The following is a 23,345-nucleotide window of genomic DNA, read 5'->3' as shown; positions in this document are numbered from 1 at the left end:
CACAACACATTCTGCTCCAAAACCAAGAAAACCATGCATTGCAATGTCAGAATTAGGAGCTTTCATCCTATATCAGCCAGCACTCATTTTCTAAATCTCATTTACAGCAATTTTAACATAATGTGATCTTCAGCCCAGTGAGTATTATCCCCTCTTCCTTTTACCTGGACCCTTTAGATTTCAATATTTAGTAGGGTTTAAAATGAACAAAATCACATCTAACAAATAAAATGCTTCCCAGGAGGCACATTGTTAAAAAAAAATTAATTGCCAGAAATGATTAACCTACTTCTCAAAGTTGATGTTACCTTTTTCTAAATGTGGCCCAATAAATAATCAATTAGTCTTCATATATGGGTATAGAAAGCAAGAGACTGAGCATCTTGAACACCATAAATTAAAGGGAATGGAGGTACAGAGAAAAGCCCTTTGCAGAGGGGGACAATCTCCATGTCACTCTGTCCCCACCCCACAGCCCACAAGAGAGACAGAATTTGTAAAGTAGGTTTGTAAACCATGATAACATGCATTGGGGCAGGATTATGCTACATCAAACATCTTTGCATTTAACAAGCTAGAAATTCAGAGCTTGATATTTATTGAATCACACATGCCTTTTCTCGTTTTCTTATTTACAATAAACTTTATGGTAGGATATTTCAATTTGTGAATTCTAGCCAGGCTGCTCTCTAATGAGAGTACAGCCTGTTTGGGTTTTAAAGCTTTCTGACATTTAAAAAAAATGTTTACTTTGGGTCTCTAAAAACCACAGGAAATGTTTCCCTGCTATAAAAATGCTGATGTATTATACTTTCAAAACATAATATGAAAAATCCCTAGGTGATGAATCTTTCTTTGTGATAGAATAACACTTTTTTTTCTCAGTTCTTTGACAAGTGGCACTATTATTTATAAACTTGAGTTGCAGGGGATAGTATATAACTGCAGCTACAATATTTTGATAAAAGGTGTCAGAAAATGCTTTGCCTCCAAAGGCTAATCCAAAACACACTTTTACTTTCCCTGGTGGGAATGGCAGCTTGTGGAGCAGCTGAGGCGTGCAGCACACTGCCCGTTGAGAGAGACAGATGCTTAGGACAAAAAGCAACCAACTTCAATTTCTAGCTATGCCAGTGAAGCAACTATGTCCAGGTGCACCCAGAAGACATTAAGTGAGAGAAAGTCAGATTTCAAGTTTCTTCTGTAAACATTTTCTTAGACAGGCCCATGACATGGGAGCATCACAGAGTGAACCTAGGTCACAAGTTGAGAGTGGAGATCACCAGAGAGAAGACACCATGCATCCTAAGAAACACAAACACCAGTTCTATACTCGGCCATTCTTTCCACTAAAGAAGGTTTCTCTAGATCTGCCAGACTTCAGGTCCCTATGTTAATTTGTGTCCATTAATATAGTTATTATTTTCTTCCCCCATAATCAGTTAAGTTTTTAAAACTCATTCATTTGATGAGACTAGATAGAAGAAGGCAAACAGATTTCATTTTGAAAGCTAATTTTAATCTATCAGTGCTGGCTATCTACAGAGGTTTGACTTGAGAATTCTGCAGCTGATCATGGTAGGAGAGTATAATGAATGTGTGATTTCTGCTACCATAGATACAGGCCTGTCAAATCCTCAGGGCATGGGCAGGTAATCGATAAATATGTGTGTTTTAGTAAACCATTCAATAAATGTTTTTATATAATAGAGCTGAGATAAATTTTTAAAAAGGGTAACATCCAGGCAAAAAAGGGTAACGTAGCGATATGCTCTTAATAATTAATATATTCCTTCTTTTATTTATCCTCTCACTTACCTTCTATCTGAAATGCTTCAATAGGCCTTTAAAGGGCTTTCTTGCCTCCAGCCTCCCCAACTGCTGTTAAAATAGCCTTTTCTGTCACACCATTGGAACATATTTGGTCCACCCTTTCCATCCATAGCTCTATTCTCATTAGGTTCTCTTTTGAAGCACACCATGTGGATATGTTTAAGCCACCTAAGTCAGGCAGACAGGCAAATGATGAATAGATGGATGATGGGTAGGTATGCAGATAGACAAACCCCAGAGTCACTCAGATCACCTTCATTATTCAATTTACTAGTAAGTCTCTGCTTTCTGTACCCCTGTATTAGAACCTCAGTGCTGTTTTATACCACATAGTCTATGGTTTTTTGTTTTTTTTTGGTTTCATTGAAACCCACAAGTTTAAATAAAAGAGATTTTCTGTAAGATGTCAGGGACCACTGGAATTATCACATGGAGAGGCAAATAAAGATAGCAGCTCTTCCTTTATTAAAATCTTTTACTTGGAATATTAAGAGCAACCTGCAATGCAAAAAGAAAAAAGAAAAGTGAAAAACAGAGAGGAAAGAAGGGAGGGGCAGGATGTGGAGAGGAGAAGAGAGGAGAGGAAGGAAAGAAAAAAGAGGGGAGTGGAGGAAAGAGGAGGAGTGGAGAGAGGAAGGGAGGACAGGGGAGGGGAGGGAATGAAGGGTAGGGAGAGGTCAGGGAGGAACTTAACATAACCATCCTTCCCTTTCTGAGAATGAGCCTGACCACACCATGATCTTTCAATGGTTCCTTGCTGGTCTACCTGCCAGCACTAGACTTTAATAAAAGAAGCCCAGGGACAGCGTCCAGGCCCCGAATTCAAGCCCCATGACTGGAAAAAAAAAGAAAGAAAAAGAAAAGTTCCAATAAAGATTGTATTTCCTAATGTACACATGGGATAAAAACTAAACAGACATGATATTTACAACTACTACTGAGAGGTGTTCCGGAACATCAAGACCTCCTGGAAATCAACATCTGTGGAGAGAAAATACAAATACAGACAGTAATCAGTCAGAGTAAATGTGTATCTCTCATCCCAACTCATCACTCAGGCCAAAGCTGAGCACAAAGCCTTTACCAGCTACCCAGGTGAGACACCCAGAAGAAGACAGAGGAAGAGGTGTGATGGAAGGAAATAGCTGATGAGCAACACAAGAAGGGTTCCACTCTTTCTACACATTTCATATATTTAGGATTTAGGACAAGAAGTCATTAGGAAGAAGGCTTCACAATCCCTGTTGGTGATAGTGCCTGCAACTCCATTCCTTCATGCTTCCATAAGGGGAAGAGAACATCAGCTGCACAAAAAGAACTCACTTCACCTTGAGAAGTAACAACTTGTCTGATTTATTAATCTGGGAGGAGGGGCAGAGCTTGTCCAGCTCATCTGCTTTCTCCTTTAACTTCTTAAGAGACACAGCTTGACCTTGTCTTAGGCTATGCCTTGAACAGGCTGCCATAGCTAGGAGGCGTGGCTTGTCTAGCTCTGCCTATGACTGAAGGATCAGTTTACTTCAAAGGGGGCTGCAGTAGGAGCCATATGGTCACAGATGCAAGCCACATTTGCAGACTCAGCCACATTGATAATAAAGCTATGAACTCCACTTGAATGATCCTGTATTTACTTCTCAACTCAAGGGAGAATCTGTGCTTAATTATTATTGCTTAAAACCAGTCTTTTCAAGATTGTTTTAAAAAGAGATATAGAGCCTCCAGTTCCTCCTTTGAGAGATGAAGGGGTTGAAGTACATAATCTCCACAATCCCTTCCAGCAATCTTGAAATATTTGTTTGCTTTGTGCACATGTGTGTACCAGACAAGTAGGAGGAGCCAGGAATCAGACTCATCTCAGAAGCTAAAGAAATAGGATTTAGAACAGAAGCGGGTAGTAGGCAGTATGGTAAGCAGAAAGCTCTTGTAAAATGAAGACAAATTAAGAGACCACAGACTTATTAGAAATAATCTTTGATAGGAAATGAAGATTGCAATATATAAATACAAATGTGCATGCACACACGCACGCACAGAGAGAGAGAAAGAGAGAGAGAAAAACAGAGAGAAACCAAAAACAATTAGGATCAGAAAGAATTCTCTCCAATGCTACCAGACTTTCTATGCTTACATAAGTCCCTTTCTCTATGAAGTCTGTGTACCTTTGCACATATAATTTCCCAGAGAAGAATATGAACAATGGCAAAATGCTTCAAAGAAAATGCTAAAACTTGTTTAGCTCAGAGAACAAAACGGTGACTTTTAACCAAGCTGAGGACAGTAGAAAAGTTATTTTACCTACTTTGTCCTAGGAAACACTAATACTTAATTCAAATGCAGCATTTCATATACTATGGGGCTTCGGTGTGGAAGGTTCCAGGCTTTGGGAATAACAAAATGAAAGGTGGTCCAAGAAGCCCTAGTACTCAGGATACAAGGATTAATGAACTTCCATCAGAATTCATCAGTGAGCACCTTGGGGACCAAAGTAGAGAAAGACTTTGGGGACATAAAGTGCTGTTGTAAACAGATATCTCACAGCCTTGCTCTGAATTCTTCCACAGGAAATCTCTGCTCACCTGCCTGTGAGACACACAAAGGTCTCCATTGGCACTCTCCAGAGGGAGAAGTAGTGTGTTCTATGCAGGGCATCAGTTGCTATGTGTTCTGTTGTGGCAACTGTGATTCACCAGGGCACAGCTGATCCACCACTGCTCTCAGCTATCATCCCCCTGGAATCTATCTCTGCTGTTAGATGGATAATTATCTGGTTATCCCTGAGGGCAGTTCTTGCAGTTTTCACATAAAAATCAGCTCTTGCATAAGGCATGAAATGCAAAATCATCATCCCTTCATAGATATCATTGAGTCACTCGTTACCTCTAGGACAGATATAAATTATGCATTCTTAGACACTCTTCACATTTTTAGGGGCACATGGGGACAAAGAAGAGGCTCATTGGTACTAAAAATATAAGGCATCAGAAAGAAACAATAACTTTTGTGATATGAACTGCTAACTAGTGTTCCAAAGGCTCCTGCTTGGTCAAGGTAATCACAAAAACCATGAAAACTTTCAGGCTTGCATGCTAATGACCATTGGTGACAAGGACTCATTGAATGTCCTGCTGTCCATTTTTCTTATTTCAGTCACTTCTCCTTTCACTGGACTGTTGTTCCTATGTTAATCAGCATCCTCCTAGGTGTCTGCAAGCAAGAAGGTACTAAAAAAAAAATATTACAACCAATGTGCCCCAATCCCTCCCTTCCTATTCCATACCTCAATTTCAGGAGTTGTTTATACCAAGGAGATGGTATTTTATGGATTCTCTGGAGTTGGCTTGAATTCTTACCTCTAGAGGTTTTTAAGCCTACATATCATGTGTGGATCCACATTTCTCAAAGGGGTGTCATTGCCAAAAATCACATGAATAAAATGTAATGGCGGTCATTATAAGAATAAAGAAATCTGTCGTCCTTGTGTCCTGCTGCTCCAACGACCTGCCTCACACCAGCATTTGTTCAGTGGTGCTCAACTATTCCAGATAAGAGCTGGAACCAGCATTGCAAGCCAGGTACCCGGATGTCCACAAGAGGGTTGCAGATGTATCCTTTCATGTCCATATTCAAATGAACATAGACACTTTTTAAAAAATTATTCTAGTAAAAAAAAACATTCCTTGAAGAGTCAAACCTACAGCATATGATTTGTCTCAGATACTTGACAACTGTAGGAAAAAAATTAAAGAACACCATCCAAAATTTCCCATCCTGTCAGAGAAATAATTCAATTGCTGACCTTCATAGCTGTTGGTGGAAGTTTGAAGAGTTCCTAAATTGATGGGCAATGTGAGACACACTTCAGTATCTGGCTTTAAAGGTTTCCTGGGGCAAAACTCATTGTGCAATATTAATTTTTCAAGTTAAAAATCAGAGCCATTTGAAAATGACTGCTTCCCAAAACAGGAAGGAAAATCACTGTTGAGATGTTAGCATGTGTGCCACTGTCTACCAAACATATGCCAACTCTGTACAAAATGCCTGGAAGCCCTTGACCTAATGAGGTTAGTGACAGAGATATGGATGACTAGAACAGGAAATGAAACTCAGAAAGAATTTTGCTCGCGAACTGCCATATTTCTCCTGTCATTTAACCAATTTTCCTCCTGAAAATTACCACAAGGACTGAAAATCTTCAAGGCTAATGCTCCATATGACAGACTAAGTGCTATTTAAAATGTAATAATATATGTGTCAATCTAATGGGAAAAAAACAAGAGGCTGGGGGAAGGACTTTTCAGGTAGGCCGGGGTGCTGAAAGGTTATGAAGATGACAGTTAGGAAAGTGAACCGCCAAACAGCCCTTCCCATCCAATTAGTGAAAGTACAGCACTGTCAGCCATTGTACAACTGAAAGCCTCCTTCCAGCTTGAGCATTTGTGGGAAAATACCCACTCCATTAACTGACCTTCAATGCACAATACATTAATTTCCACTAAAATTAATGTTTTCTGTTAAAAATCAATCCTTAGAAGACAGTAATGGAAACAATTTAATGGGTGCATCATGCATCCTGTTTTAAAAGTTTTTAATCTTTGCAATTTACGATAAAAGGAAAGTCTGAGAGATGGAACACTCAAAATTCTAAAACAACTCCCACTGCTGACTAAAACCCATACTTTGTTTCCAACCTTACTCCCAGACAGGGAATGGGTGCTATTTAAACACCTGTCTGCTATGTTTGATTGATCTGTAAAGGGGAAAACTGGGGTTTCCTACAAACACATCTTGTCACAGGAGGGGCTCTTTCCACCAGGAGCGCTTGCATAGATATGTCCATGGATTCAGAGGTGCCGGTTAAGGAGACACCAGGTGTGGACACAGGAAGGTTTCCTACAGAGGTAGCACAAGGCCTGAGTGTATCTTAGTCATTTGCTGTTGGTCCACATTGTTTATTGGGCTTAATTTAAGCACCTGAAAGTAAGAACATTGTAAGGCCTGAGAGAAAAGGTATGCATGTTGGGTATGGCATGAATCACCTGTCCCTTCAATATTTAATGCCATTGGAAACAGAGCACTATGAAGACCCACTGACAGAGGCCTAGGCCCACACAAGCTTGAGAGTATTAGGAACTTTGATTCCATCTTACACCTTAACTCTCTGAGTCCTTCTAAGAAACCAAAGAATTAAAGAAGCAGCCCTAACAGCTTAGAGAGAAGAGTGACGGGGTAAAGTTATCAGAAGTTAAACTAAGTAAATATAATACAACTACACATCTGCCGCTCTCTTTGCCCTCTGTGCACTGACCCTAACACATGGAAAATACATAACTAAACTCCGGGCAAAGGCTGGGGACACAGGTCTCATTAGCAGCTTGCCCTCCACACCTTCGGACCACTTGAAATCAGTGTCACTAATCTGTTCATACAATGTACCCATCTTCCCTCTGACCTCTCAATTCTCAACATCCTTTCTGAAGGACTCTATTACAAGATGCTTTAATATGGTACTGATTAACAGGCTGCTGTCTATCCCACTGGCTCAGATCATTAGAGGGGTAGCACAGATTCATCAGTAATTTAGCCATCTCTCAGTCATGGTTCTCCTCACCCAATAAGCATGCCTGCCTTGTCATCTGAAAATTTCCCCTAGGTTCCCTATGTAGAGTCAAACCATGGCAGTCACATAGCTGGGCAGGAATGAGGGTTACAACTTGACTGTGTTTAGAAGGTGACTACTTGGAGAGAAAAGAATGCATGCACACACTGATCTACAGATATACAAATCTAAAAATGTAACACGTCATAATTCATGCAAAGCTAAAAATTATAATATATACAAATCTTTTTAAAAATTAAATAATCATACTTGATAATGTGTTTAAAAAATACTGATCCTGTGGTTGCTGGAAAATTGGTTACAGAAATGAATGCACCAAAAAATATTATTCTCGGGCTGGGAAGGTGGCTCAGTGGTAGAGCGCTTGCCTTGCATGCATGAGGCCCTGGGTTTGATTCCTCAGCACCATATAAGCAAAAAGAAAAAAGCCAGAACTGGTGCTGTGGCTCAAGTGGTAGAGCGCTAGCCTTGAGCTGAAGAGCTGAGGGACAGTGCCCAGGCCCAGAGTTCAGGCCCCACAACCTGACCCCCCCAAAAACATTATTTTCAATTATAAATCAAACTCAAGAAGAAATGCTAAGAATGGAGAAAATAGCCAGGAGCTGGTAGCTCATGCCTGTAATCCTAACTACTCAAGAGGCTGAGATCTGAAGATCGTGGTTCGAAGCCAGCCTGGACAGAAAAGTCCATGAGACTCTCATCTCCAAAAACCACTCAGAAAACCAGAAGTGGTACTGTGGCTCGAGTGGTAAAGCACTAGCCTTGAGCTGAAGAGCTGAGGGACAGTACCCAGGCCCAGAGTTGAAGCCTCACAGCTGACAATAAAAAAATAATGAAGAAAATAGAATCTTCCCAGCAGCTGGAGTCATTGTGTAAGAAATGCATCTCCTACTTAGATGGTACAAATCCTTACTGTGAATTTTTGCCATGGGCACTAGAGCTATTTCAAACACTGGTCTGGTCAGGGCAGGCAGCATATGATCTCTCCCTCTATTTTTAAGACCCAGGCCAGTTGTCACTCTGGCTTCTGTTTTCTCTAGGAAAGCTTCCAACATCTTGCAGTGAGCTTTGAGTCCCTAGAGTATGGCCCTGTAGGACTCTGTATTTTTTTCTTGACACATATCAGACTTGTAATTACTTTTTCAGTGTTTCTCTAGCCCTCAAGATAGGGGTGGGCCAATAGGGAAGAGAAGGGCCAAATGTGGCAACTGAGTACTTGCAATAGGCAATTTGAGATGTGCTTTTGTGTAAAATGTATTTTGGATCTGCCACACTCAGTGTGCATTGCTCTGTAAGGAATACAATGAGCCCTGCTGACACCTTGATTTTAGTGAGACCAATGCATTTGGTAATATAAGAAAATAAATTTAGGATATTCTAAACCATTATTATGTGGTAGATTCTACTGTTAGATAACTAATGATCATGACTAGCAAAATGTTTATATTACATCTGTGAATGACATAAGATTTCTTTTAGCCAGCATTGGGCTAGATTATAAACTCCGTGAAGGCAGAGGCATGTCTGCTGGGTTCACTGCTCTGTTCCCAGCACCAAGAATGTGCTTTCTGCATTCTGTGGACAGCTCAAGGAGGCTTAGCTGAGTAAAATGATTGAAATAAAAACAGATATCCCCTTGTAGAAATTTTAATACATTCAGTATTCCAGAAGAAATTTATTAAACACTTCCCACTGAACCAGATATTATTCAAAAGAATACACATATAATTAGAAGATGGTGGCCAGAGACAAGGAGTAGAGGAGAATAAAAAGTAACAACCAAACAAGTATAGGATTTCATTTTAGAACTAGGTAGGAGTAGTAGTTGCACCACACTGTGAATGGACTAAATGTCATTGCATTACTTACTTTGAAGTGGTTAACGTTAGGTATATGAATTTCACTTGGATATGAAATGTTATTAAAATAACCACAACATGTAGCAAAGAGATATATTAAGTAAGAACATGTCAAAAAGCACTAGGGGCCTTAGGCCACAGAGCTGTACCCAATCATAATGACCATAAGGAAGGCCAGGGGTAAGGAGGGTATCAGAGAAAGCCCAAGAAGATGAAGCAATAAACTAAAATGACCTGAAGGTTTAAGCCAATTTGTGTGTGTGTGTGTGTGTGTGTGTGTGTGTGTGTGTGTGTGTGTGTGTGTGTGTGTGTGTGTGTGTGTGTGTGTGTGTACTGGAGCTTGCTCAAGACTCATTCTCTAATACTTGAGCCACATCTCAACTTTCTGTTGGTTAACTGGAGGTAAGTGTCTCTGCGATTTTTCTGCCCAAGCTGGCTTCAAACCTCAATTCTCAAATTTCAGCTTCCTGAGTAGTCTGAGGTATCAGCACTATGCACAGATCTTTAAAAATAAGTAGGGATTTGTTTTTGTTTTAATCACACAAATTGTGGAGGAAGGGATATCATTTACAGCATCCCCAGATGACTTTGCAATGTCTTGGCATTCTTGATCTGCTCTTTTGTCCCATACCTAATTGGTAGTGCTCACAGAGCAAAAATTGAGTTGTTAAAAGCCACTGCATATGCCGCATCACAGAAACCCACTGAACAAAGATCTCTTGCAAGTGAGACGGTATAGAGAAGAAGTTTGAGAACCACCAACTTGACTGATTCTGTCAGCGACACAATAAAAGACATGTAAAATGCACTTTGGATCTATCAGACTCTATGCATTCAGAGGGAAAAGAAGAAAAAAAATAAGTTTACGTGGACTTTTTCTGACAAATACAGGTCACCAACTAAAATCATCAGGCTTCCTATAAGGAACAAGATACACAGATCTGAACAGAATTTGGATAGAACAAGAGGTCATCATATCTTGAGACAGACATGGAGACCAGTTGGCTTCTCTTCTGGCTGGATAAAATTTAACTCAGCTAAGAGTTGACTCAAACATCAATTATATACTCAATAAAAATAGAACAGTTGGGGAATATATATATATATATATATATATATATATATATATATATATATATAGTGTTCTAGGAGGATTTTGCTACCAAATGTTTGGCACATTTGAAAACTTCTATTTCTAATTTCAGCACTCATAAGGTAGCATATGCTGGTTCTCAATTCAAATGGTAGTTTCTCTGGAATGTTTTCAATCAAAAGTAGAATCACTCAAGAGGTACAATCAAGTAACCTTGCTCTCTGATCAGTCTGCCACTTTCTCCTTCCCTGTGGGCCTCTGTCTCCTTGCTATCATGGAAGCTCCACTGGAGTGCAGATGTGTGTCCTTTTCACTGCTTTGTCTGTAGTAGCTATGACTGTCTACCCTAAAATGGGACCTTTGTTGAACCTTTGATTAGTGAGAAATTAAAATATTATTGTCTGACTTAATTCCTCCTCCCATCTTCTCCATCCATGACTTATAAAATTTGGTAACTAAAAAGGTCCTCTAACTTTATATTGCATCCACAAGTCTTACTAAATATAATGGATATAGAAGGTTTAATTGAGAGGACAGAAGTGCTATTTCCTGAATCAGAATTCTAGCTCTTCCATTGTTTTCCTCTTGTCAGGTAGCCTTGAGTAAACTACTTAATGTTCTAACAGTATCCAAAATATTGTCCCAGGCCTACCAAGAACTCACTAAATGTAAACTTTTTCATGGATTGAAGTCATAGAGAAACAATAGTGGCTTAACAAAATATAAAATGTTCTGCCCTCAAAGAAAAACATATGGCTTTAGGAGAAAATTATCTGTAGTTATAAATGTTCAAACAAAGACTTAATTTTCCACCTTTCTGAAGATACTGGACGAAAGTATTCATATATCTGGAAATCATTTACATCTCTAATTTTTAGTATTACCTATCCTTCCTATTTTTCCAACCCAAAGTTCCTATGGTCATCCTAACACTTTAAGCTAAGGATAAGAAACACAACAATCACATACAGGAAAACAAAAAGCATTTCAGCCTCTAACACTCAACAGGGACATTTCTATTGTTTTAAGACTGAGCAAATAAATTGAAAATGGAGATTCTTCTCACTGACCTCCCACACCATAGGTGATTACATTCCTGATCTCCCATGAGATCACAGAAATCAAGGGTGGATGGAGAAGGAAATGAGAGCAGGTGATCTTGCACACCATGAAACACACTGTTCCTCTTTTGAAGACTTCTGATAAGGGCAGAAAAGAGAAAAATTGTAAAGACCTTGAGATTCCAAATGGGCTAAAAACAACATCACACCAAACAAAAACACTATAGTTCTTAATTGGGAAGGAAGAACAAAAATTTATACAAATTCAACAAAACTCAAATCCTAATGTAGAAAATATGATTGAAAACTTAGAATCAGCTGACTTTCCAAAATAGAGAGAGACTAGTGTATATATCTTCATCTATATCTATATTCAACCAAATAACCAGCAATATGACCATCAAGGAGGGAAGAGTTCAGGGGTACATCTAAATACAAGCAGCTGCTCATCTTGTCTCTTTAAAAGGAAACAAGATCTGGAAAACCTGAACCCAGGTTTAAACTCAGAAAATGGATCAATGGAGTTTCCAAAATCTACAGTCTCTAGATATACCTGGGATACTATTATCCTTGAGATAAACAACAGTCCTAAATCACTTGCTATACAAGGGAAGATGAATTAATGGCAACCTAATTAGTTTTTATGCTAATTATTTTTTCATCAAGTTCTAACATCTCTAAATACTAACAATGCATGTGCTCCTGGGTCAGTTGACCTTCAGCCCTTTTGTGTTTTCTGTAAACATTAATAATGGATGCTTTTATCAACAAGAAGTAATGTTAAGCAGCATTCATAGACATAGTAAGATTTAATTCTCACCAGTAGTAGATTTGGAGCAGCTTCTCCATGAGGTATTTTCAAGTGCTGACCAGAATAGCTGCACTAAGAACAGGTCTTGTATGCTCAGGTGAATACCTAAAAATACTCACCACATATTCTCCTTTCTTTAGCAGTGAAAGTCATTTCCAACCCCCCTACAAAGGACTTTGATGTCAATGTGTGTTAGGCTCAGTTAAGCTGTTTCAAATCCTATACATTCATTTGGTGGGGGGAGGGAGAGATTCCTTTCAAATTCTGATGAGCTTGCCAAAAGTTGCTTCAAAAATGTTTTACTCCTTCTTCACTGTTTGCACACAATTTTTAGTAAGCTCATTATGAGTTCAAAGAACTTCAGAGGTTTTTTTTTTATTTTTTTATAGTCAAGGTTCTACCTCGCTCTCTCAACAGTATCCTGACATTGTTTTTTCCTGCTACCTGCACTGAAATTTACTTAGATATTTATTTTAGTACTTAGGTATTTATTTATTTATTTATTGTTGGATGTGGGGCTTGAACTCTGGGCCTAGGTGCTATCCCTCAGCTCTTCTGCTCAAGGTTAGTGCTTTACCACTTGAGCCACAGCACCACTTCTACTAAGTATTTATTTTAGAACCTTGAGAAGATTTAAATTTACATGTATACATGTTATTTAGTAATATATATTTACATTCAAGAATTTGTCAATTTAATACAGCACAGTCTGTTTTTCTGTGTATATGGTACTGAGGAATGGAGCCTGGGCCTTCATGCATGCTAGGCAAGCACTCTACTACTCAGCCACATTTCCAGCCCAAAGAAGGATTCTTGAAATGTAAAGTTTTGTCTGGAGCAGTTGTTCCAAGATAGAATTAAGACACCACAGAAGACACACACACCTCAGCTTGTTCAAGAAATAGCAGAGGGTGTGGGTATGTGTTGAGATTGCTTGTGCACTGTTGATCTTACCTCCAAGTCTTCTAATGGTCACCTTGTGTGAATACAGCTGACTCTATTCAAACTGGCCAATCAGGAGCAGATTGTGAGCCTGAGCTCAGCCAATCCGAGCAGAGTGGGTAGGGGCTACTGTGTTAGGGATAAAAGGGAGCAGGCAGCCTGCACTGTGCGCCTGCTTGTCAGATTTCTGGCTGATGACCTGCCCTTCTTCAGAAGTAAAATTTGCCTTGTCAAGACTTAATTAATTAATTAATTAATTTAAAAAAATACAGCACACTCTTTGGGAAATTAATTACAGCAGGTAGCAATAAAAATTGAGATTCAGTCTTAAAATATGAGATATGAATTTATTTCAGGTTTATGGAAAAGTGAGCTCTTATACATGAATACAGAGCAAAATGGGGGCAGAAGAATTTGACCTAAGTCAAATTATTGTCGTTTTATTATTGTTTTGCTTTGAAAGTATGGAGATTTGAATTCAAGGCCTCACACTTCTCTTGATTCTTAGTGGCACCCTCTCCATTATTATCTCATTGGCTTTATTCTACCCTTAAGGGAAGAAAAATATTTTTTCATACAGGACCAAAATCAAATTTAAGTTTTAGCTTACACAAAAACAATTACTATATATATGAATAAAGGTAAAAGTGTTCTTCAAAAAACCGCACATTTTCCAAACATGAATGTTTCTCACGTATAAATAGTATTCTCCCTAGTATTTCAATGGATAGTTTTCATTGTTAAAATAAACTGCAGGACTGTAGAGGTCTTTACTTCACAGAAGCCAGGAATGCCAATCTCCTGCAAGGCACACAATGACCATGCAAAACTGAAGAGCCATTTCACCTACAATGTCCATAGGGACTCAAGCAAGCAAGAAAAGAAAGTGATTTGGGGGGCTGGGAATGTGGCTTAGTGGTAGATTGCTTGCCTAGTATGCATGAAGCCTGGGTTTGATTCCTCAGTACCACATAAACAGAAAAAGCCAGAAGTGGCGCTGTGGCTCAAATGGTAGAGTGTTAGCCTTGAGCACAGAGAGTCTCAGAGACAGTGTCCAGGACCTGAGTACTGGCAAGCTCCAGTACTGGCAAAAAAAAAGTTACTTTTATCTTTCCATATGTAACAAATAAAAGAAAAATCAATGATTACAGAATACACAGGATAAGTGAATAATATAATTAAAGTAGGAGGTCATATCTATATGATTCATCACAATATATGAAGATATATTTGTAGGCATATGTATGTATTTGTGTGTATACACATGCTATGCATATGCCTATATCTATATAGCTACATCAATCTAAAGACATATAGCTATGTTACCCCTCCCTGGAGACAAAAATAACTTCTTTACTAATAGCCATTAACTGAGCACAAAATTTGACAATGTATTATTTCACAATACATTCCCTCAATAAGAAATTTTGTTAAAAATTCTCAACAATAAATAAATTATTAATAATTAACAAAAATAGAAACAATTATGTCTTATCTTTGGACAGCTTTAAACTTCCCTCCTAATTTTGGAGTCAAGAAAGGAAATAATTAATAAGTAATATCTAGAAAACAAGTTTATTTTTAAAAATACAAGTACAGCTGATGTTCTAGTAAAGGGAAAATACAAAGATTTTGTTTATTAATAAACATGAGAGAATATGAGGTCATCAGAAAAGATGAAATCAGCATCAACTTAGGAAATTAAAGGAACACTACAGAAATAAGAAAAAAAGAATGTGTACCAAAGTATAAATGAACTGTAAGAATGAAGTCTAGAGGCTTGATAAATAGGTTGAAAGCTGATACTTACAATTAGCTAGCCAAAGGAGCTAAATAACCATTAGCCGAATCAATGAGAAAAAGAAGTGGCTAATTCAGTTACATTAAAATAAAAAATAAGAAGCAAATAGCACAATTACAGAAAATATTTAAAATCACAGTAGATATTTTAGATCAACTTTGTGCATGTAAATTTCAAAAACAGATATAAAGGATACATTTTCTGGAACACATTAGTATTTTTTCATGATAGATGAAAGTTAGACTACTTTCTAACCAATCACCACACAAATAAAAGGGATAATTAGCATCATGCTCATAGCCGTGTATGTGTGTGTGTACATGCGTGCATGTATACACACACACACACACACACACACACTCACAAAACCTAGATGGTTTCACAGCACAACTTGCCAAAACTCTAAAACAACAGAAAATTCCATGCATTTAAACTCTCTTAGACCAAAAGGGAAATAAGACAAAAATAGTTTATAAGATCTTTTTTAAAGCAATAAGAAACATTGATTTTTTAAAAAAGACCTGCCACACTGCATCAAAAACAAAATTACAGACCAATCTTATTTAAGAATAGCAAGCTAAAATCCTAAATAAAATATTGAGAAATAGAATCCCACAGCAATTAAATTAATGTGCCATGACTAGATGGAATTTAATTCATTCAGGAATGTAAAACAAAAACAAGATGAAAAATTTAGACATAAATCTATCATCACCAAATTCTTCACTGTGACATTATTTCCATATGAAAAATAGCAAAATCATCTGTGACACAGGATTGACTATTCCAAATTACTCTCACTATTCCAGTGGTAATAAGATGATGTCATTTACTTTTCATCATTCTTCACACTACTTCCTATGGCTAATCTTTACTACTTTTGTATCTGTGTGCAGAACTCCATCTGTCCAAACTTCTTCCCAAATATAAAGATCCTCTCATCTCAAAAAGCAAACAAAAAAACAAACAAAAAAAACCCACTTAAGCTGGGTACTGTTGGCTCACACCTGTAATCCTAGTTACTCAGAATGCTGAGACCTGAAAATCAAAGTTCAAAACCAGCTCAGAAAAGAAAGTTCATGAAACTCTTATGTCCAATTAACAATAAAAAAGCCAGAAGTAGAGCCCTGGCTCAAGTGGTAGAGTGCTATCCTTGAGCAATAAAATTCATGAATAGTGCCCAGGGCCTGACATCAAGTCTAAGGACCAGCATAAAAAAATAATAAAGAAAAAAGAAAAACAACCTATTTAAAATATCAAGTCATCAAAGAATGCTGTGGCCCTTAGAGAACTTGCTACATTTGACACTGTATTACTGATATTTCTAGGAGGGTCAAGTTCTACTAGACCAGATATACTTTTTGTGGATGAAGGCCCTATCTTCTGTTGCCTTTGTGTTCCAATCAACCCAATCCTTTGATGCACATTTGCTGCAAGAACATATAAAAATTCTGTTCATAAAAGCTAAAATGTATCAAAGACTCATGTGTGGTAGTTGTTCTTAAAATGATATTATTACATGTGTACAAAGTGAAAGGCAAAGTCTGGAAATCAGCCTGGTATTTATGAGGCCAACTCCACGATCATCCCTGAACCAAAGTCATGGTAGCATGAAGCAGACTTAAGCTCCAGACTCTGAAACTCTAATTACCCCCAGGCAGCAAGGAGCTGACAGCAAAGGCTACTGCAGAAACCAAAAAGCAGCTATTCCCATCAATTCCAGACATGGAGGTTGGGATGAGTGAAGAAGTTAGGTGGAACTGGCTAGCTTGAAACAAGTACTTCACACACATTCCCTCTTTTCAGTCTCACCCTCTTCATCAAGTAGCTGCCTGTGTTCTACAGTTTCACTGAAAACAGATAAGCTGGGGAGAGAGTCATGAGTGATGTTTCACAATGTAGTATCATTTGCTAATGCATCAGGGTCAGCAATCCTATCAGAATTACACTCAGAGGTTTGCAAAGAACAGCATATTAAGCAGAGACAGAGACAGAGACAGAGATAGAGTGTGTAGGGTGTGGGACCTCACGGGACATTAACCTATAGTGAGAACAGTAACAAAAGGCTGTATGTATACAACCGTTGTTGACAAACTCTGAGAAAGTGGATCAACATGCATCTGTTATTCTGAGTATAACATCAAAAGCAATGAAATCCAATAAAATAACCAATTTCTGGCTCTTTAGGAATACAAGTTACATATTTTTAAGAGCAGGTAAACTGGAGCCACTGACCTATATAGCACCTTGCTAGTAAGGAAATGTCATCATTGCTTTTATTCACTACTTCCGTCATTGATAGAATTCCTCCAGCACTCCCTTATCAACCTACAATCCAAGTCATCTGTCACCAAAATCTCCATCTCCAGATGAAAATCAGAGGTCCAACTGTCTCAACTTGTTATCAAGATCATATGAGCAAACTGAGTTCACCTTCTCCATCTTAGCTGTAGTGTGATGAATAAACACCTTTGTATACTGAACCCTAGAATTTTTGGATATACCAACTAATGTAGCAAAAGAAATTTGGCAAACATGATTAAGGACCTTGAAAAGGAGGTCTTTCCTGAATATCTGAATGGGTATGCTTAATTACAAGGGTCCTTATGAGAGAGGTAGAAAAATAAGTGTTACAGCTATTTGGGGTGAGCAAGACTTGACTGGACATTGCTAGTTTTGAATCAGAAGGTGATTGTGAAGCAAATAATGTAAACAGCCTCTAGGAGCTGAAAAGGTAGAGAAAGATAAATACCCAGAGTACAGGGAGGAAAGCTCAGTAGATATCTTCATTTTAGTCCATTAAAATCTCTTTCTTACCTACATAATTATAACTAATATATGTTGTTTAAACTATTGCCTTTGTATGATTTGTTACAGCAGTAATAGGAACTTCTCTACCAACCAACAATTCTCTCATTGGTCCATGGTATGGTCTCAAAGCATCCTATTCATTGATCACTCTCATTACCACATCCCCACATGACTCATCAAGACCCATGGATTCTACCTTGTAAATCTGTAACCCTCCCCACATTCTTGGGTACCTTCTGAGCCACAGCTTCATCCTATGAAACTTTGCTAGTTTCCCTGCATCTTCTCTAGACACTCTTTCCTCCAACATCAGTCTAGACAAGAGTGTCGCAGAAGTTCTTCATGAGACATAAATCTGATAATGCCTCAAGACAAATGGCTCACTATTGACAGGATAATAACAATTATAATTCTTTTTTCTTAAAAAAAAAAGTCTTTCATAGTTGGGCAGCATGCCTCTCCTTTTTCAGTGCGCAAGAGAGTGCAGGAATAGTCAGCCTGTATCACAACTCCTAATGCTAAAACTCTCACCTCAAAGGGTACATTAGGGATAAATTAACCTGGTCTGTTTGCTTTGCAGATTAAGAATTGCAGCTTTAATTTAAAGAGAACCTTCTCTGAAGAGGAAATAAGAATGGCCAATAGACACATGAAGAAATGCTCAACTTCTCTAGCCATAAAAGAAATGCAAATCAAAACAACATTGAGATTCCACCTCACCCCACTTAGAAATCTAATAACAACAGATGCTGGAGGGGATGTGGCCAAAAGGGAACCCTACTGCACTATTGGTGGGAGTGTAAACTCGTTCATTCACTTTGGAAAGCAGTATGGAGGTTCCTCAAAAGATTCCACATAGAGCTCCCCTATGACCCAGCAATCCCACTTTTGGGCATTTACCCAAATGATCACAAACAAGGCCATATTAAGGCTACCAGCACAACTATGTTTATCACAGCATTATTTACCATAGCTGAGCTATGGAACCAACTGAGATGAATGGCTCAAGAAAATGGGGTATGTTTATAGAATGGAATGCTATGCCTCCATCAGAAAGAATGACATCGCCCCATTTGTTAGGAAATGGAAAGACTTGGGAAAAATTATATTAAGTGAAGTAAGCTAGGCCCAACGAACCATAGGTCCCATGGTTTCCCTTATTTGCAATAACTAGTATAAGTCTTGGACAAGCAGAAATGGTCAAAAGCTATGTGACCATTTAAGATGATGTTAAGTGAAATAAACCCCAAGATAGGGACACAAGAGGTTTTATCTTTCTTACTGTTATTTTTAATGTACTTATAGTCTACTATGTGCTTTTTCTTTCTCTTGTATGTTCCTCCCACGGTATAACCCCTGTTTTCACTTTATTTGATGTCAGTGCTCTGCATCTTGTATATACAGGATTTTCTAATTTGGGGAGGGGAAGGGAAATAACTAAATGCTGAAATAAGGATACAAGTTGACCCATTGTAACAATGAGATATACAAGACACTATGTTGAAAAGGAACTTTACAACTTGGGATGGGGGGGGGAGGAGTTGGGGAGGTGGGGAGGGAAGGGATGATAGGGGGAAAACAAAGTAGGAGGTAACAAAGCTCAATAGGAAATGTACTTATTACTTTACTCATGTAACTGTAAGCCCTCTGTACAGTATTTTTACAATAAAAACATAAAAAAGAATTGCAGCTCTAAATGAGTGAAGGGCCTAGTCATGGATTTTAAACATTTATGAATAAAAATTGTGATATTCCAGACACTGACAGTGGTTGAGACCACCAAGATTTCAGCAGTTATAATCCTAGCTCCTCAGGAGGCTGAGATCTGAGAATTGTAGTTTAAAGCAAGCTTGGGTTGGAAAGTCTATGAGACTCAGGTCTCCAATTACTCAATAAAAAGCAGGAAGTAGAGCTGTGGTTCAACTGGTAGAATGCAAGCCTTGAAAGAAAAAAAAAATGCTCAGGTCCTGAGTCCAAGCCCTAGTATACACAGACACCCACCCACCCACACACACACACACACACACACACACACACACACACACACACACAGATGTGTATGGCAAGAGATATTTGTCAGTCCCAGTTCCTCTCTCTAAAGAGCTACCTCTATGACACCTCATAGTTTTTCCTTCTTAGTTATATAGAAATCCGACTTTCAGTTCTGAGAATACATTTTTTTAATCTTTTCAAATAATTTCCACTTCTTTTCTCTGGTCTATCTCCAAGTTTCTAATATCAAAGTGAAAATTAGACTCTAATACAGTGAGAGGTTTGCTTCATGACTCTCATGTACTACATGCGGATGGCTAATGCACTCTTGGATGATGGTAACCTATTTGAGAACAGTCCCATATTACTAACTCACATCCCTGAGTAACAGGGGAGAATGGCTTTTACCTAAAGAATACTGACATGTCAGTTCTATTCTTTATGAGTAAGCTAATCCATCAGTGGGTTTTCCCATAATAATGAAACCTTGTGTTTCTGCAAAGCACTGTCTCATGCACTGACAGTATAGCTCACCTTGACTTAATGTTCCAGTCTATACTTAGTCCCATTAGACTCAAATCAGAGTGTCACAATGTTCTCTAGCAGTCTTACTAATTTTTAAACATGTTACATATTTATGTGTGAATAATAATTTAATACTATGTGAAAACAAATGCACTTAGTCCTCAACTATCAGTTGATATCACTTCATTTTAGAAGTTATAAGCACCAAAAATTATGTTAGAATGTACCAACATTGTTTTAGGGGTCTCTGCATTAACTTGTTTCTTTTTTTTTTTTTTTTGTCGGCCGTGGGGCTTGAACTCTGGGCCTGGGCGCTGTCCCTCAGCTCTTCAGCTCAAGGCGAGCGCTCTACCACTTGAGCTACAGTGCCACTTCCGGTTTTCTGGTGGTTTATTGGAGATAGGAGTCTCAGGGTCTCTCCTGCCCGGGCTGGCTTTGAACCGCGATCCTCAGATCTCAGCCTCCTGAGTAGCTAGGATTACAGGCGTGAGCCACCAGCGCCCAGCAACTTGTTTCTTTTTAATTCCATAAAAAGGTAGGTAGACAGAAAAGTACTTTTTAAAGTTATCTGCCTTTCTGAAAAAGCAATGAAAATGGAGGCCCAAATTATGCTTATAGTGAAATGGAACAAAGTGAACAATTAATAAAGTGAAATGAGACAAACTAAATTAAAACAAACAAACAAAAAACCTTTACCTTGATTTCACTCTTGGGAAAAAGACCTAAATTCAGGTTAAGTATGTCTGTAATAAATCATATAAATTAATTTCACTTTCTCACATTGACCTGGTAATATTAAAAAACTATGTTTTAAGTATTGTTACATACCTTAAAGATAGGGTTATTATTACCTCACTAAAACAAAATACATAAATAAGTGTTTGGAGAGTAAAAAAAAATCTGTATCATAGTATTTTATTATTTACTTCCTATAAGATAAAAAAAACACATCACTCTCTGGCTCTTAATTTTTTTATTAAATAAAGACAGAAACTACAGTAGGGCTTATACTCTGCCTTCTTTAGTCTGTTGTGAATATGGCAGAAAAAAAATCCACTCCATCAAAGAACAAGATTAAAACACAAGCCTGTACTGTGAACCAGTAGAGTCTACAGCACTCTAATGTAGAGAAAATGAAGTTGACACTTGAAGCCAAATACTTGAACATCATCTCCCATAGATCCTAGAGATCTATAGCTTTCCAGCTCCAGTCCCTTCCTTAGTGCATGGGACTGCCTCAGTTTCCAGTTCTTGTCCTTAATGGGACATTCCACTCAGAACCTCCATAAACAAATGTCCAAAGCAGAGCTTCTCTGCTGATGTAGATATAGAAGACACAGGGAGCTCTCACTAACCCTTTAACCATGGACCTAGTTTCAGCTCCACAAAACAACAGTTAAAGACAATAGAAAAAACTGATATACGCTTCTTTTCAATGGTAATATGTCCATTTCTCTGCCAGATGTGATGAGAAAAGGCAGGCGCGCAAACACACACACACACACACGCACACGCACACGCACACACACACACACACACACACACACACACACACACACACACACACACACACACACACACACACACAGATCCTACCCTAGGGCTTGAACTCAGGACTTGAGTACTGTCCGTAAGCTTTTAAGCTCAAGACTGGCTGGACCTTTACCACTTGGGCCACAGCTCCACTTCTGGCTTCTTGCTGGTTAAAGATACGAATGTCATAGACTTTTCTGCCTGGCTGGCTCCTCAGATCTCAGCCTCCTGAGCAACTAGGATTACAGGTGTGAGCCACCAATGCCCTGCAGAAATAGTTCTATTTTAGTAGCAATATATCATGAGCCAGAGTTAAACTCCCAGTCATTGGAAGAAAACTATATTGTCATAAAATACCTACATATTGATTACTAACAACTAATTTATGTGTAAACACATTGCTGAGCTCTTCGGAAAAAACAACAACGATGACAACAATTAACAAAAAATGAAACCTACAAACTAAAACCAGAGTGGGAAACTTGATGCTGGGGCTTCCCTGAAAAAAATGACTAACCTACTCAAGCATCCAAACTTAGGACATTAATTAGACAAATTAAAAAGAGCCATGTGTCTAAAGTGAAGCAGGGCTGTTAGACCTGAGGCTTCTAAATTTAACTTATACTGGAAGGAATCTCAGGCTCAGTGAAGTGAACACTAGACACTAACAGCCTATTGCATAGGAAACAAATAAGTAGCCTACCTTGCTCTTGTCTGATCTCAGTTCAAACAATAATATTGATGAGGAAAATAATAGTGTTTCTTAATCTGCAACAGAAGACCAGATCTCTTTCCAGTATGGGAACCAATTTGTATTATTTGGGCTAACCAGAAAATTCCTAGGCTCCCTTACTTATGGAACTATAACCCCTCTGTACATCACCTTTACAATAAAATTTTTAGCAAAAGAAAATTCCTATGCCAAATAATTAAATAAAAACTCCTAGATCCCTCAGTCAGCTCTCTATGTAGCCCCCTGAAGCATAAACAAGTTTATTCTGGAATAAATATCCTTGGTACAAGTACTTTACAATTCCTATGAATTCATTTCAACCAATGATGAACTCACGAGTATTACCAAATGCAGATTGAGAACCAATCCCACACAGCAAGCCACCAAAACCTCAGCACTATCTGATACAGAACATAAAGTAGTTACATAGCTTAAAATGAAGAAAAAAAAACAATCTAAATGAATCTAAGACTAAAACAAACAAATGTTTGGGAACATAAAAAGAAAAAAATTAATAATGAATTCTACCACAAATAATTACACAAGAGAAGTGACTAGGAGAAAGATGTGAAAGAATTATCTAAATTGCAGTCTAGAGAGACAAAACAGAAAATGTATTTTTTAAGGCTCTGAACATGACATGGGCTAAAACAAAATTTGAAAAGAAACACATTACAACTAAAGTCAAATTTATAAAGAAACATAAGATAAAATGAAGTGTTAGTCCATTGACA

The 23,345-nt window shown here is 38.1% G+C and overlaps 1 protein-coding gene across 10 annotated transcripts in view; it reads right to left on the bottom strand.

Moving 5' to 3' along the window:
* The window catches only part of LOC138831335 (ecto-NOX disulfide-thiol exchanger 1), a 542,641-nt gene that overhangs the window by 348,918 nt on the left and 170,378 nt on the right, over window positions 1-23,345 (bottom strand). Inside the window, exon 1 of one of the 10 annotated variants that reach the window (XM_070028462.1) lies at window positions 11,473-11,530. The exons of the other annotated variants lie outside the window; for them this stretch is intronic. The gene's annotated coding sequence lies outside the window, so the exon portion shown is untranslated. Of the gene's footprint in view, window positions 1-11,472; window positions 11,531-23,345 lie in introns of those variants that run through there. 10 annotated transcript variants of the gene reach the window in all.

Source organism: Dipodomys merriami, unplaced genomic scaffold (genome assembly GCF_024711535.1).
Source record: "Dipodomys merriami isolate MVZ:Mamm:240054 unplaced genomic scaffold, mDipMer1.0.p SCAF_192, whole genome shotgun sequence".
NCBI lineage: Eukaryota > Metazoa > Chordata > Mammalia > Rodentia > Heteromyidae > Dipodomys > Dipodomys merriami.
Note: the sequence above shows the minus strand (reverse complement) of the source record. Positions and strands in the feature narration are given on the sequence as shown.